At 32.1% G+C, this 17,589-nt stretch overlaps 1 protein-coding gene across 3 annotated transcripts in view; it reads left to right on the top strand.

Moving 5' to 3' along the window:
* The first annotated feature begins 3,817 nt into the window (after window positions 1-3,817).
* Window positions 3,818-17,589, top strand: part of LOC119632796 (dual oxidase maturation factor 1) — a 55,669-nt gene continuing 41,897 nt past the window's right edge. For 2 of the 3 annotated variants that reach the window (XM_038025903.1, XM_038025904.1), the window contains exon 1: window positions 6,671-7,095. The gene's annotated coding sequence lies outside the window, so the exon portion shown is untranslated. Of the gene's footprint in view, window positions 4,094-6,670; window positions 7,096-17,589 lie in introns of those variants that run through there. The other variant, XM_038025906.1, reaches the window with a different exon arrangement.

Genomic DNA, 17,589 nt, shown 5'->3' with positions numbered 1-17,589 from the left:
TGCATGTACAGGTGGATTTGAATGTCATTTCGAAGATCATCACGTTTTACGTGCAATTGAAAATTTATTTTCATTACATTACAAATACACTGAAATGAAAATTTTTAATAATTTATTTAATTTCAATGCATTTGAAATACAACTAAATTTCTAAATTGAGTAATTTTTTAAAGTGCATCAATACTGCGATTTTCAATGGGTCGTGTTCATGGCTTAATTTGTTTTGCGCATTCATATATAATGCATAGATATATTCATATATAGTATAAACATATGCGTCTGCATCTTTAGTGTTTATCTTCTACTCATCTATTGTGATTTTGCAATAATTTATCGTGTGGCAAATTAAATACAAATAATTTTATTTATTCTGCTACCTGTAAATATTCAAAATCAATGGGGTAATAATTCAAACAGATAAATAAATAAATAAATTAAAAATTGAACACATCGCATACTTCAGCTTTGAAATGGAAAAAATTAAATCGATTTTCGATTATTATGTAAAATTATTTTTATTTCAATTTCAAAAGTCCCCTCACATTCCCTAAAAGTGTACGTAGTACAAGGATACAAAGAGCATACCTTTCGTCCGAAATTATGCTGTACATTTTGTTGCCTTATTTTTTCTCTTTCTTAAGAAGCGATTTTACATAGATACGCCGTCACTTCATTTCCAGTAATGTTTTCAGCATTTAGGCCATCACCATATGCTAAGCACGAGATTAGGGTATGCATTTTGTTGCTTTTCCCCTTTTTGGTAAAGAAGTTTAGCTAGCTTCTGCGGCATCACTTAAGACTCAGCAATGTGTGCAGCATTTAAGCCATCATTATCTACAAAGTCTTTGCCCTTTCCTCTTCCATATGCAATATCCAGAAATGTCTCTCAGAAAATCCTTAAAGGTGGGTGCATCAAATTCAGATTCTAGATTAACTCAATTGTCTCAGTGTACCTGTGCGGATAATTTGGGGTCAGCAAGCTGGACAGAGAACGCTAAATTTACTTATATATATATTTCAAGATAATGCGAACGAATCACACAAAAGGAATAAATGAAAAAATTGGTCAAATGTTTCCGGGACTCAGGGAAAAAGATTTTTTTTTTTGCAAAATGTGTCCTTATCCTTCAATATTTGTCCCTTACAGTCAGCCTTACAATCAGTCCAATACTTCCTTAACATTTCGAATTCGTTTTGTAAAGCGGTTTGCCAAGTCCCTCAAAGTACATATCCGAGTTTCTGTTATTATGTCCCATTCTTTTTCCCTGGATCATTCGTTTGAGATTGACAAACAAACAAAAGTCTTTGGGTGCCAGGGGATCGCTAGGAAAGCCAGGAGTGCTAGAACGTAAGGAGATCAGGCCATGGAATCAACCTTGCAGTGTACGATGAATGGAGGAGTTATTGGGGGAGTTAATCGTTTCCAATGTAACTACGTCTTTCGGATGTAAAATACCTTTTGCATGATTGGTGTCCATACGACCTAATTTGAAATCAGGAAGCGGCAGTTGCAGTAACTTCCAATGATATCTTTTCCTATCAAGAAGTAATGGAATTTTTCTACTTTTCTTCTTTTTTGAAAACAAGAAAAGTAGCATTACGAGAACAACTGTAACGCGTAAACAAAACGATCGAAATTATCTAAAAATTGGACAGGCAACGTTTGAGCTCTGCGCCAATCTTGGGGAAAAAAGCTTACATGTAATCTATGACAGAAATTGATTTAAAGATTGTTACAAATCTTTGTGAAGGCCATCTAAAGAATGAATATAGAAATGGTGTCGATTGGCCAACTATTACGCTCACAATCAACAAAAAAACTTTGTCATCAAAGGTTCACTGCAAGCAAATTGAAAGCACAGATGCAGGGAAAGCACGCGCTGGCTTATCTCAACTGTAAACTGATACTAGAAGGATATTACTTCAAAAACTTTCTTCATCCTTCATAGATCTCGCTTGAAAAGGCACGACATTTACTTGCAACTGGGAGAAGTAAATCTCTGCAAAATAAGAAAGAAGACAAAAAAATGTCGAAAATTCAACATTTTTTAATAGTAAACCGTTTCCATTTTTTGTATTTAAATTTCTTACACTGAAATTTTTTATATTCAATGAAATATAAAGATCATACAAGCAGAATTGACGGTCTGCTCGAGAAATTTGACTCGAAGCTAATATAACCTTTTTGTTTGTTGTCTCACTTTTAAGAAGTGTAGAGAGAATAAGCTTATATGCAAGCACCAAGTGAATGACTACCGTCAAAAATTTTCGAGGACGGTCATTGGACTCTCAAACAGTTTGCTTATGGTAAATAATAAAAAAAAAAAAAGCAAAGAAAAAAATAAATTAAAGCATAAAAACAGAACACGTACATGCCCTCTCTCAATGTAAACAATCCAAACTATAATAAAAACAAGAACAACAATAACAACAATAAAAGTAAATTATACATTAAAGAAAAAAATATATAAAATACATCACCGCTAATAAATTTTATTTTAAGCGTTTCTATATAAGATCTTATATCTTGTGTACCCTGTGCATATGAAATTGAACGTGTATATATGTGAGTGTATATATAAATAAATGTATATATATATATATATATATATGTGTGTGTGTGTTTATGTACATACATATGCACATAATATACATAGAACTTATTACAAAGGTTCGTAAATTTTGATTTGTTTATGTTGTTTGGCCGGAGGCTGTAATTTCCGATACTTTAATCACCGCCACCAGGCTGCGTGTTACCGTTATACGATAAATGTTTACGTATATATGCATATGTTTTGACTAAAATCCCCTCAAATCAAATCAATAAGAGCAACAATTGCATCAATTGCAAGAGCACTAAAGTCAAATGCATTTAGAGTAAACTGCCTTATATATGCAATATGTACTTAACGTTGGCACTTACAAACATCCAAGCATGCATATATATGAATATGTAACGCGACGGTGAACAGTTAGTTGTACATGGTGCACAATTAACATTAATTGCGCTTTTGCATGCATTCATTATAAATATTGTTTATTGATGTTATAAACAAAACGTAACCTGACGAAACGGGAGGGAAATTGAATAATGAAATATAACGGGCGGAAAAAAAAAATGTATTCACTTTTTGAAATATAGAATGCCCGCCCTCACGTTAATAGCCAATTCAACGATCTAACATGCATTTGTAATCGCGTCTGGCGAATTTTCCATTTACATTTAGTTTTCATTCAGGTGTTATTTATACTAAGTCCCCTTTGTTGTGGCTTTCATTTGCCGCCATTATATTAATAAAAAGGTTTCTATGTAGAAGCATAGGCTTTCAATTGGAGCAAAACACATTTATTATTTTCTATTGTGTTTTGTGTTTTATGCTTTAATCGCAGCATTGGATTACAATAAATAGTTACATATATATATAAATAAAATTCCGACATTATATGTATGTATGCATGTATGTAGGTATGTATGTAAGTATTTGTGAAATATCAAATAGCACATAGTATTATTTGATTTTTTTAAAGTTTTTTTATTAGTATGAAGTGAAGTATTTTATTATTATCATTTTTTTTTTTTTTCTTATTTTTCTATACACTTGTGCACGTCGGCGGTTATTTTTAATGGCTTTCTATAAATTCTTTCAATCCTGCTTGGTTTTTTTTTTATTCTTGTGTCTATCTAAATATTTGTCTAAAATAAAGGCTAAAAGAGGTTAAATGCCATTTTTTTTTTTTTTTTCTTTTGTTCATAAAAAAAAGTAAAGAGAAATAATAAATGAAACTAAAAGTTAGCAAACGTTGCTTGCATAAATATGTTTCTATAAATATAGAACTCGTACGCACTAGCAATCAATACAAAAAAAAAAAACAAAAATAGTCTCTTTTTATTATACACAGTTTGTCGCTTAAGTCTTTTGTTTTGACAATGGTTGCTAACACAAATTATTGAATTCTGTAAATTATGAAAAATGTATGCTAAAAAAAAAAAAAAAAAAAAAGAGAGAGAAACAAACGTTAATCCATATAAATTTCAAGAAACGTTTCAACTTATCACGTATTTAAAATAACATTTATAACACTTTGCCACAAGGTAAGTGTTAATTAGCTGAGTACCTTCTATAAATTTTAATGTTTTGTCAGTTTCGTTAAGAAGTTTTTGTTTTTTCGATTATAATCTCTTACATTTAAAATTTATAACAAAGAATAGTAATTGAAATTGACAGAGCAATAATTATTATTATGTCGTTTATGAATATGAAAAAAAAAAAACAAATAAGCGCTCAAGTTAAATTAAGTACTCTTGGCCAGCATAGAGCACTGAATCAATTAATTACTTATCTGTTCGATCAACGAGTTAGGCGTGCAAAATAAGTAAAACAAAATATTTTTGCGTGAAATAATATTTTAGTAGTCAACATAATCTCCGTTTAGCTTAAGATTAACGATTTTCTCATCTTTTTACCAAAGTTAGTATAGCTTAGCAAGAAAGCCTATACATTTGGAAGCTTGTGTCTGTGTTGAAATGTCTTTGATTAAAAAATACAATTTACCGCAAAATTCAAAAAGCCCATAAAATAAGAATTGAAATTAAAAAGTGGTGGGAACGCTCGCATTAAACAACGTAAACCTATAATTATGACCGAAAAAACAAAAAACCGAGTTATTCCTATTATCTGTCAGGTACAATAAGAGTACAATCCATGATAGAGTGTAATGGACAAATTGAGCTATTCCAGTGTCCAGAGAGATAAGGCTACCCCAGTTTATTTTGAGGTGTTTTAAAGGACGCTGAAGAAACCTAATTTTATTACTATTTTCAGGCTTGATTTCCCTTATTGATTTCCCTCTTTGTTATATGTACTCTCTCACTTATAAGGTAAGATAATAATTTAATTATGGATTTTATCCCTCCGTTTATCCTCATTATTTCTTCTTTTACTTCAATAATGCCATTTGTCGAGCAGTTCGAATAGGATATCTGTTTCGAGTTCTTTGTTCGCTGCAAAGGTTTTCCTTAGAAGATGTCTTTGGAAGCTACGGATTGGAATGTAATTGCTGGATGACAAATATGATAAAGGCGGAGGAAATTCCTATCTCAGTGAATATTATTTGACCTCTGCAAAGTTTAATGTATGAGCTGATGTGTTATCGTGATGAGAATAAACTTTTTCTTTTTCAAATCTAATCGCCATCCAACCGATTCAATGTCGCATTAACTCTTGTCAAGATAATCGACAAAGGTTATGCCGTTTGCCTTGCAAAAGAAAACAAGCTGTGACAATGGCTTTTTCCACCCTGGCGCACTTTCCCGTAATGAAATGGCGTTGAACATTCCTAAAGTCTTCATTGACAGGAATACATTTTGGAACGATTGTGAGTGAACGCATCGTGCATCTCACAGTAGCGTCCGTTTATTCATCTGTTCATGCGACCTTCTGCGCAACCGCATAATACCTGTGGTAAATATTCCACAAAAATTAAGATATTGCGGAAGAGTACCCAAACATTCCACAGAACACGCCTACAACGAGTCTAAACGCCTATACAACAAAACTATAAAGTCTTTTACTTTACGTAGTTTTTGCTTGTTAGCGGTGATAGGTATGAAAGATTCGATCACTGTCGAATATAAATGTCTTCCTTGTTTGTTCGACAAGTTTGTGATGCGCAGAAACAAACTTCAAAAACCCCATAAAGTATACAAATTCTTGTCCGACTGTGTACTATCTGTGGTAAATGTTCTTCCGTTAGCGAGAATGAAGATGTCGCTTAAAATATTGCAAAAGTGTTTGAAGGCGAACTAAACTTTTCAAAGGACGCAACGCCCACACTCCTAGACGATAAAAACTTTTTTTTTTGAATATAAAGAAAACCAGCCACGCCTACTCATTATTAGACAGCATGAAAATTTAGTTTTCCTGCTTTTTTTATCTTTTTGGGTCGCGACCGAATATAATTTTCCTGCTTGCTTTTTTTAATTCAAATTTGGACCAGTTATACTAATCGCCGTAGAGTCCCTTGAGCTAAAGGTGTTTCTAGAGTATGGGTGCTATGCTGCCATCTTTTAACATTTTTTAAAAATACATTTTTTTTCTAATTCGCTTAACAATCTCCTCACATATTATTATTCTCCTATTTTTCCTTTTATCCATAGAAAAATTTCCAAAGGAATTCTTTTTTTTTTAAGCTGTTACAGTGATCCATCGCCTTAATACGCAGTCAATATGCTAGACGAGATTTCTAGAGCGCATCACTGCCAACATAAGTTACGAACATCTAAATCAATTCAATGCTTCTGCGAGCGTTGGGGAAGTTAACCCAATCATAAAAGACAAGTTATGCAAAAATTTACGATCTTCTCTCTCTCTCTATCTCTCTTGTTTTCTTCTCTTTTATCAGATTTTTTTTGCTCCCTACAGCATTAAAGATAATTGCAAGCAGTAGGGAGCTTCAGATAACTTTGAAAAAAGCTTTTTTGTGCTCTCTGAATTTAAAAATTTTGTATGTTTTTTGATTTTTGAAAAATAAAAGAAAAAAAAAGAAAAAAGTGGCCACACATACACGCAAACACATTATATAACATAAGTTCAAAATAAACATTTGCGCACGCTCACTGAAGAGTTAAAATGAACGAGTAAAGTTAGTGTTGATCGTAAAAATTTTTAGTTAACTTTCGACTTTAGAAAACGGTGGACGTGTTTCGTAATTTGTAAATAAAATGAAAACAAAAAAAAAACCCGAAAAAAACTAAACCGCATGACAATTGTTTAAGCTAATTAAAAAGTTAAGTAAAAAAAGGTTATAAAATACCGAAACGATATAATGACAGAAAACAAAAAAATAAATTAATTAAATTGCTTATGATAACAAAAAGTGATAAAAATACCATAAGTAAAAAAATAAACTTATATTCATATTGCGGTTAATTTTCGATAACCATCAAGACTAAATAACGGGCGTGCCAGGGAACGTCACACACTTGGCTTTACACGAACTTTATTTCTCGCTTTGCAAGTCCTAGAATATTATTGAAAATGTAAAGAAATTTGTTCGATTGTGTTTTCAACGTTTCTTATAAACGATTTAGTCAAAGTAAGTGTACTAAGTTTTATCTTTCGATCTCAGCATTTGCCACTTTTCGGGTTTGAAATGTGCAATGAGACAAACTAGCGATTTATCGTGATTGATAACATATATATAAATACCTTATGGGATTCGTAGCACTTATTTCAGGGTGCTCAGGAAGTGTCCAGGAAAATCAACATTGATATGAGGTCATTTTTCGCCAGGCATGTGTGATTAAAGTCAGATATTGATTAACAAGCGAAGAAATTTTGTGTTCTGAATAAAAAAAAAAAAAAAAAAAAAAAAATAAAAGCCTAAATGAATAAAAGAAAAAATCTATGAAAAATAATTTTAATATTTATTGCATAGAAAATTTTGAAAAAACAATAAAGAAACAAATATATTGAAGTAGTAACTTGCTTGACCCAGTTAAAGAAATAAAAAAAAAAAAAAAAAAGTAAACAACAGTAACAACAATTGTGTGTGAAAATAAAAGTAAATTTTCATCATCGTCGCTTTACTTTATTCTAAAATGTTAAAAAAAAAAACATCTCAAAACAAAAAAAACCTAATTTCCCGTTTTTCAATTCCTGGAATTGTGCGGATTACTCATAAGCCGGATACGAAAAACAAAAACTAAATTCAATAAAAAAATCATACGTTCGATTAAAAAAAAAAAATATATATATATATGTATATATAGAGAGATATATGTGTGTAGAAAAAAATCACTAAAAATTCCCAAAGAGCAAAACGTGTTTAAAATTTACATTTCTCGCTTGAATTGGATTTTGTTTCGTTTTCTGTTTTTATTTTGATCTTTTTTTTTTTTTTTTTTTTTTTTGTTTAAATATTTTTTTCATTTTCATAGTTCGTGTTGTTGCCATTGGTGCTGCCGTTGTTGTTGCTATTGTTGTTGTTATTGTCATTATTATTATTTCTCTATCTGCGGTGTTTCTTTTTTGCCTCCGTATATATATTTTTTAATATAATTGTTTGTTAACATAAAACAAACAGAGAAAAAATGAATAATAATAAAAAAAAGAAGCATAAACCAAAAAAAAAAAAAAATATCTAAGCAAAATTCAATGCTTTTGCTTGATGCATCATATGACGAAAGTTTTAGTTTTTGCGGTGCATTTTCGATGTTTGTCTCTTCTTTATATATATATATATGTATATATGTGATATTTTTAATCTTGTAACCCACTGTGCTGTTCATAGACTTTCGCACATATAGATGAATATTCATTTATACTTATTCGTATTTCATACATTTTACAAATCGATTTGAAGGATATATGTCGTTAAATGGATTAAGAATTTTCACATTTTAGTTAATTTCAATTTTTCTCAGCTAGATATAGTTTGAAATTTTCATTTTTAAATGTCGCCCATTTCGAAATACATGTTTTTGAAAATATAACAGATTAACAACTGAAAGAATATAACAAGAAGAAAAAAAAAAAAACCAACGAATAAATGTAAGTAAGAAGAAGTTGTTCCTGATCATAGAATTTTTTTAAATGATGAGCGTTTAAGAAATTAAATTGGCTCTTTTAAAAAAATGAATAAAATTCTCTGTGTTTATGATAACTGTTTTTCAGTTCGGATTAAAAATTACTATTGGCCGTAAGTAGTGCTTTTGTGCTGGATTTTTTATATTTTAGAACTTGCAGTAGAAGACTGAAACATTGATTTATAAAAATAAAACGATCCCGTACAAAGTGCCAACAGCTATTGCAAAAGAAAGAGCAGAAAAGAAACAGAGTAAAATTTCCCTTAACAACAAGTGAAAACAATATATTGGGCCACCGTCCACTTTCAAATAGCCTACACCATCACGCCGTCATTCATGTAACGACTATCCATAGTAAGGGGAAGCGGTCGAAAAAGTGGCCCGATCAGAACCATTTTAAATAGCGTTTGCTCTGGAGCCAAAACACATCATTGTAGCGAATTTCATCAAAGTATATCAAAAATTGCCGTATGTAGCTCAAATTGATTCAGAAAATTGTTCTTAATCGGAACAATAAAAGGCGGTATCATCTCAGGTCTTTCTGAGTCTTGCATACATCCGCAAATTTAATGCACCTTTGTATGGCAAGTGATGAAAAGTATAATAACTGTTACGATAAGTCTGCAATGTCGCTTTACCACTACGTTTCTCCTAACCACTAGATTTCTCCTTCCAAATAAGTTTCTTGACAGTTTGCTATTAAATTTGTGCGGACGTCCATAAAACCTAGAAGGGCTTATGAAAGACCCATCTTTGGTTATACTGATCCATTCAGAATTATTTTCTAAGCTTGTCTTCCCTAGTTCAGAAAATAAGTCTGAATCGATCTAAGATTGTCTGTCCGTCTGATGTCGGCCTATATTATTTTTATGTTGAACCTATAGGTCGCACATTCCGATGAAATATTGCACACTGACATCTTTTGATTCAAGGAGAAACGTTATTGAAAATGGCTCTGATCGGTCCACTTTTTCGACCACTCCACTTTACATGGAAAAAAACTACAATTCTCAAAATTTTTTGACAAAATTCCCTGAGTAATAGTACTTCGACAGTTTAAATTGGTATAAAAATTTTGGTTCGATGGGGCCTATTTTACAACAGAAACCCCTCGCATGTAACCTTTTATAATAGTAAATTGACGAACAAGTTCACCTTGCCAAATTTGGATCACGTAGGTCTAGTTTTTGGATATTATCGCGTCAGGAAATGTAAATCCTTATATACTTAAAAGGCCTACTGGCTACTGGGCGAAGTAGTGTGGAGTATCTTACGGTCGGTCTTGCCCGTCTGCAATCTTTTTACTTATTTTTTTAAAATATAAAAATGTAGATCAACGATTCTGTGATATTTGAAGCAAAAATGAAGTAAGAAGGAAACAAAGAATAGTTTTTTGCTTTTTTTTTTGTCAGTCGCATAGATTAAAATATATTTTACAGATTTTTCGGCTTTAAGTGGCATATTTTTTTGTGTGTGCATATGTAATTAAATTTTTTTTTGTCGTTAATAAACATTGGTTTTACTTATCTATACGCTGACTTAAACGATTTAGTATTTGAATTTTCCGTTTTTGTGACAATACAAGACTCGTGCACGGGTGCATGTACGTTTTTGTACTGTGTATTATTAGTCAGCTGACATTATAGGTCAAGATACTTATGTCCAACGACAATTAATCTGTTTGTATGCAAAAAGTAGACTATTAGTCTGAACATTGATAATACATTTACTAAGCATTTCTTTAAACTATAATTGGGAGTGTATTTTACTTTCATTTTGTTTTATGCGAACATATGCGTAAATAACAATTAATAAATAATAAATAAATTTAATATTTATATGTGAAGCATGCAAAGTTTTTAAAATATTTTTTTCTGCTATTTTATCTCTTCTTTTGTTTTGATTACCTAATTTCTTTCATTCGCTTATCGGATTATTCAATGACAGACATTTCTCGCCGGCTTTACGTGTCTTCTGTCATGTCTTTCATTGTTTGTTTACTTGACTTTGGTTTTGTTGTGTTTATGTAAAACGTATTCTGTTTATGTCTACAAGCTGAACGTGAAGCGTAGTGTTCGCAGTTACTGCGTATTGCGGATGACATGCGTTTCTCATAGTGTTACGTAAACATAATACGCACCATGTGGTTTTACGTCAGCGAGTGTGTAGTGACAGCATGCGTCTTTCTCTCTATTCCTTCTTTCGTCTTTAGGCCGTTTCGTAAGAGATCTCTGTTTACGCTTTTGTTTTCTTTTGTTAATGATTACGGTATAAGAAAGATATGGTTTTTTAGGACAGTTTTCTTGTTTTGAAGTCCACAGTTTTTCCGTTTTGTTTTCTTTTCTTATTTACGATTTTTTTTTTTTCACAGATACAGTTTTGCATGTGAATGCAACGCATAATCATGATCGAAAATTAAATGCTGACTAGCTATGGGGCGATGATGATCCTTTTCTATGCGTTGCAAAGCAGACAGACTAGGCTTGTGTAACTTTTTGCGACGAAGAAATGAGCGACAAATTTCATTGCACATTCCGCTCTCTATGCGCTTCTTATTACAAGCAGCGTGTTGCAAGTTTAGAAGACATTCTCTTTGAATGATTAGAAAAAAAGGAAAAAAAAGACTTGTCTTGTTCCGCGTGAAGGGTATGATCGATCGAGCATGTCGCCCTACCTATTTGCCCGTTGAAGACGTGCTTCAATTCTTTATTTAGAAAAAAAACAAAGCTTTTCCTTTCTTGCTTATCAGTATTATTGCATTCAATATCATCTCCAAAACAAACTGGAGTCTGCATGTATTGGCGATGGTGTCTAGGTAGCAGGAAGTCAAGTTCACACATCAAGGTATCCAGACTGATTGAAATATCAAATCTTAATGGATGTGTGTGTGTGTGTGTAATGTGCACATTAATGCAACAAACTATCGTAGGCATATATGTCATATGTCCATAGACAACGACGCATGAAATATAAGAAACATAATTTAATAAAGACATTTCGTGTTTGCGCATAAACAGAATCGATTACACAGCATCGTAAATCACCTGTCGTTGATCTGCCAAAAATTTTTTTTGGAAGAAGAAGAACAGTTAAGCATTAAGATACAAGATGCAATTACTTCTTCCTTTGCTCGATGAGGTTCATGAGTTAAGTTATTTATCTGAGACAAAGGCTAATGTAAATGAAATTCCACCGGTCGTCTTTAGGATCGCATTATGATCAAAAATTGATTTATAATGCAATTTTTCCATATGCGTTTGGCAAATACCACAAACCGGAGTTATGGACGGAAATGAGCGACACGCAAGGTTTATTTATTTATTTATTTTTTTGTTGCTGTTAATATCCGGCTTTCTTTAAAAGTAAACTTAAATAATCACATAACGTAAACAATGAGTATAACACCTTTTATTGGCGACAGGGAATTTCCAAAGCGCAATATTTTTTTCCGGTTCAATAGACTATTTATAAAAACAAGTAAATAACTTGGCTAACCAGCCGACAAACCAATTACTTGAAATTAATAGTTAGCCATGTACAAAAAAAAAAAAAAGCTCAGCGACAACAATGACAATATAAAACCGCATATGTCACTGCAAAAAAGAAAAAAAAAAATGCACATTGATCATTGGACTTGGCATAATAACAACAACTAGTAGCATAAAAATACGGATCGAACATATGGATGTTATGTGTGCATAACTTTACATTGAATATGGAAAAAAAAGAAGCACAAAAAAAATGAAAATAATGTAACAAAAACCGCTTGAGCTGACACAAATTGAATTTGAATTTTATTAAGGAGAAAGAAAGGTGTGCAAGTGCGATCTACGTGTAAATCCATCATCGCAGGTTAAGACAATAACGGATTTGCTTCTCCGTTTGTAATCTATCGCTCAAGGGGAACGCACCTTTATGTGTTTGTTGATTTTCTGATAGAAGTGCAAAACTTATCATATGCAGTGTCACTTGGTGATCACATATCAAATTTGATGGGTATCGTAATTCGCCTGCTAATACGCCCATAGCTATTACTTAAGAAAAATATATTTGCAAAACCTACTTCCTATAGTCTCGATGGCCTCAACTCATATGTCTACGTTGAATAAAATTTTTTCCAATTGCTAGAATAGCGGCTAAAAGTTTTTCATTTGCTTTTTGAGGGCAAAATTTCTTGCTGCAAAAATCGTCGGAATATTTTTTATTTCGAATTAGACACCTGTAATATTATCAAGGATTTCGTTTGCTCTGTTACACTGTTGTTGCATTTCAAATGATAGAAGTTTGCAGAGTTGAATGCCAACATTTTTCGGTCCCAAATGGGCGAACCTTTGATCATCTTAATTATATGCACTGTACTTACATCTTGATTTATACGTTCAAGTATGTTTTCTTGTCACAAAAATACGTAAATGCGATGTTAGTTTTTATAATTGTGAAGGACTTGCAAGGATACACGGAAAGTAATCGATAATTTTGCTTTTGATTGTTTTTGTTGAATTATGGCCTTAAAAAGCTGTAGCTTTAATTTTGAATTTGCCTAAAAAAAAACTTCTATCTTAAATCGCTTAGACCTGCTTAACCATTTATCAAAGGCACACGTATGCACGATATATATAGTAGGTGTACAAATAAATTCTGTATATTTTTCGATAAAATTCAAGTGTAATTAATGATCGAAATATACATCGCCACTCTTTACGGTCGTTTTTTGCTTGTCGATGCGCTCGCGATATAAACTTCGTGAGTTCGATGCGAAATTGTTCTCAATGCATTTTCGCACATCTTCGACTTTGCAGGACCGCCGAACTGTTAAATACCGCTGCATCCAGCTGAACCAGTCAACCAGCAGTCAGAAGGAGAAATGTCTGGAGAATAATCGCCAATCGGGATGGAAACTCTGAGGCCAAGTTGAAGGTTACTTCCCGGGTTGCCTGTAGATGCAGGAACGTATGCAAACTTCACCGTTTTTACGACGAAAATTGTTTGTACCAAATCTCGTAAACCACTTTCTAACTGTTTCATAGTTTACTGCACTTTCACTCCAAGTTAACTTAGTCATTTCCTTAGTGTGAGATATATTTTTTTTTCCAGTTTAATACAATTAAAAACAGGAAAAAACGCAGTGATATAAATGACATCCTTCTCTTTACACTTTTACGTACACTAAACGACAACTTGTAGACATTTGAAATTTATTCGGTACATACATCAACATATCTAAGTTCTGCATATCCAAAGTTTTTAAAGAAATGAACATGTAAGGCGTGTCTTACGAAGTCAACATTCTCAAGTTATAGATTTTATTTGTATACCTCTTAGAATGCGCGGTGCTTACCGAGCAAATAAATCTTCATCCATCTTGCAGTTAAATAACAATATATCAAAAGCTAGTGATCGTTAATAAAAAATTGGGTCCAAAGGGTAATTGCGCTCTACTACCGAGAATGATAAAATTTGATGCAACTTTAACTTACGTTTGAAAAGAAAAGTTATAACGGTTTTTCATCTCATTCGACAAGATTAGGTATTTATATCGTACATCAAGATCAACGTAATACTAAACTTGTTGAGAAAAACAAAGATATCCTCTTTCGCATATCTTGGTGCAACTTCTATGCAAAATGCTTACGTAAATCGAAAATGTGTTTTGGAAGCACAGTGATTGACATCGGTAAGGTAACTTGATCATATTTTGTTGAGATCTGTGTGGAAAAAATCAGAATTGCGCTCACTTTTTTTTCTTGGTTAGGCGAGATTTAAAAACAAATTGATTTACATGTCAAAGCTAGAATTGATTGTTGAGCAGCAAAAATGCTCAATTAGGCAAAGTATTAGAATTACCTGCGACTTATGCTACAAATTCCATTATTGACAGGTTAATATTTACTTGTAAGTAGCTTAGGACGTAAGTCCTGCGCTTTGTTTGCCTTACAATGGAATGGCAAGGCAACAACAAGTTATGGAAACGTATTGATGTTTGTAAAAGCAAAGAGAGGCGAGATATTACAAATTACTGGTTTGGTGATCACGGTTGCATTTGCAACCGATATCAATAGAAGGGGCGGCCAGTTTATACAATAATCTGGCAGTCAACTCATTGATTTCTTGCTTTGTCGCATTTTAAAAAATGAAGCAGTGAAATTTTTTTTTTATTGATGACCTTGTGTTGTTAACGTCGAACAGCTAAAAACTTTTCGTGATCGCCTAGTTTACTGTGCATGATTTATTTCACAATTTTTTCTTTACATAGGTCAACCATCCAAGACTAATCCTCTTGTCTGTCTCATAACGCTATAATACACTATACTATTAAACACCCTACCCACTATAAAAAACCCATTTCGTCTAAGGCAGTTACAGACTTTTCAAAAGAATGCTTTGTCCTTGAGCCAAGACACGTTGGTAGACCAAATCTCATCAAAATATTTGAAATATTGTGACCTGTAGCTTGAGCACAAGGAAACGAAATGAACAAACAAGGTTAAACTGATGCAGAAACTGATTCTGAATCGATCGGTGGGAGTCTATCTCTAGTCCTTCTGGATGTTACATACTTCGCTATAAAATTAATATACCCGTGAAAGGCGCAAAAATAGTCTTAGTTACTAACGCCGATCCTAATTATAGTCCTAAATTTGATTTCTTTTGTCTTACTAAATTATTCGTATTATTACAAGCTATATATATAAATTTAAAGTCTTTGCTACTATTTCGCAATTGTTTGTAAAAAGAAACGCTTACATACTTATTTGTAAATTGCAATTGCAAGCAATAAACGAGCGTGAAGGATGTTGCGTTTGTTCGCTGACATCACACAGTTTATAAACGATATATTTGTTTATGCGATGAAGATGATAAGAAAGAAGTACAAAAAGCCTGAAGCTCGAATTGAAGTAAATAAAGCAATAACGAGAGAATTGCGAGAGAGTAACTCTGGGGGCCAAGGAGAATCGTAGACAACGAAATACGTGGTAATAAAAAATTATTACAAAAAAGAAAAACAAAAACAAGAAAAAAATCAATGTAACATTCTCAACAAGCTTTACAACACCGTGCATGCATATGTGCACATATGTGTAGCATGTTATGAAGTAAAGATATTAATAAACTTGATTTTTGTAAAACTACTTTTCGCACTGAAATCGGACAAGCACGAGATTATTCAACACGTTACTGGTATGACTTGATCATCATCTTACCTACACTTTCGGGATATTGTCTGGCTCGTCTACCAGACGCTGTTCAAGTCAAGACCAAAAGAAAGCGAAAGCAGTTTTTAAGATGTATGTGTGTGTATGTCTGTTTGTGTACGTCGTGCGATTTTGAAAGCAAATAGGAAATAACTGCCGGCCAGTTTTTGTTTTTTTTGTTTTTGTTTTCATTGTATTTACCAACAAAGTATTTATAAAATGTATGTAAGCGAGTAAGCTTATGGACAAGCAACGAGGAAAAAAAAAAGTAAAATAATTGACATAAATGTAAGTTATTTAGTTATGTGTGGTTAGGGTTTTAATTGTTTGTACAAACAGGTAGAAGATAGCAGCATACCCATGCAAAACACGCCTTTATGTTTTCACGTAGAGTGCGGAAATTATCAAGCAAAATGTGGAGGTGTATGCCAGTGCGTAAAGTCACAAATTTTTGACTGATTGTTTAACTGCTTGGCGCTAACTAAGGTGTGTTCCGCGTAGTGTTATAAAAATATGACTTAACCGGCTTCTGAAATTTATTTATTTTTCTCTCTCTTTTATCGTTTATTTCTTTGTTTTTTTTTTTGTATTTTTGTTGCTTTTCATCTGAACTCAGATATATTTGAATTTATAACGGATTACGAAATATTATTTAATTTATTTGAATTTTTTTTATTCATTAATAAATTGCACAGTTTTTTTTGTTTACGTTAAGCCTTAAAATAGTTTAACATTTTTATTAACACTACGAATGATCTGATATTTGATAACACTGAAGAGAAGGGCAAATAAGTTTAAGAGAGTTAATTAAGTAAGTAAGTAAGTAAGATCAGATAATTAAAAATGTACATAAATTAAATAAATATTTTGTGTAAAATTTAAAGTAACGTTAGTAAGCTACGTTTTCTTACATTTTACTTTTCGTTTAAGAAAATTAATTTTTATTAACTTTGTAAGGATACTTTAGTGTTGCAGAGTTTAAAAAGTTTATTTAATTCATAAAAAGAACTCGAATGATTAGGTATATAAGATAATAAATCGTTTCAAAAGCTTTAACCGATCAATGGCTAAGTAAACAAAACAAATTCTAATTCTAAACCTACACCAGCACATTCTCGGCTCGTTCTCTTGTCATTATTTGCGAACAACCAATAAATTTATTAAATTAAATTTCACACAAATTCTTGTACATATGCGATTTACATTTTTTAATTAATTATTTTTTTATATAGTTACAATTTATTACTTGTTGGCTATGTAAATATGAAACCGGAATCTTTGTACAGAGAAAAAAAGTTTTATGATAAAATATGTATTACATGTATATATATATATATTAGGTAGTCCGGAAATTTGGTTTTTTAAAATATTGTGCCTGGCACTCTAAAAATTTGTAAAAACAAAACGCTGGCAAAGCAACTATGGTGCAAAAGAAAATAGTTTTGTTCAATGGACCATATTGTCCATCTCAATTATCTTTGCAAGAAAAAAAAATGATGAAAGAAAACTTGCAATATAGTGTCGCTTATTAATCAATTGTTTGTTGTCCTATTATTTTGTGCTTTTTGTCTTTCCTTTGTTCATTAGCGTCGAAATTTGTGGATCCCATTTATGGCATAAACTCAGCACTTGTTGATGTACGTATAATAGGGGGCATCTTCGTTCGTCTATTAAATTTAAAGCATTCACTATAGCAAGGCATCAACGTCTTGTTGGTTGTATTCGGAAAATTATTGCTTTTATATAATTGTCTCTGCCTTTTTGGATCTATTATGAGTTATTGTTCACAGTTTATCTTAATGTCCCACG

The sequence above is a fragment of the Glossina fuscipes genome, unplaced genomic scaffold (genome assembly GCF_014805625.2).
Source record: "Glossina fuscipes isolate IAEA_lab_2018 unplaced genomic scaffold, Yale_Gfus_2 2, whole genome shotgun sequence".
Lineage (NCBI taxonomy): Eukaryota > Metazoa > Arthropoda > Insecta > Diptera > Glossinidae > Glossina > Glossina fuscipes.
Note: the sequence above shows the minus strand (reverse complement) of the source record. Positions and strands in the feature narration are given on the sequence as shown.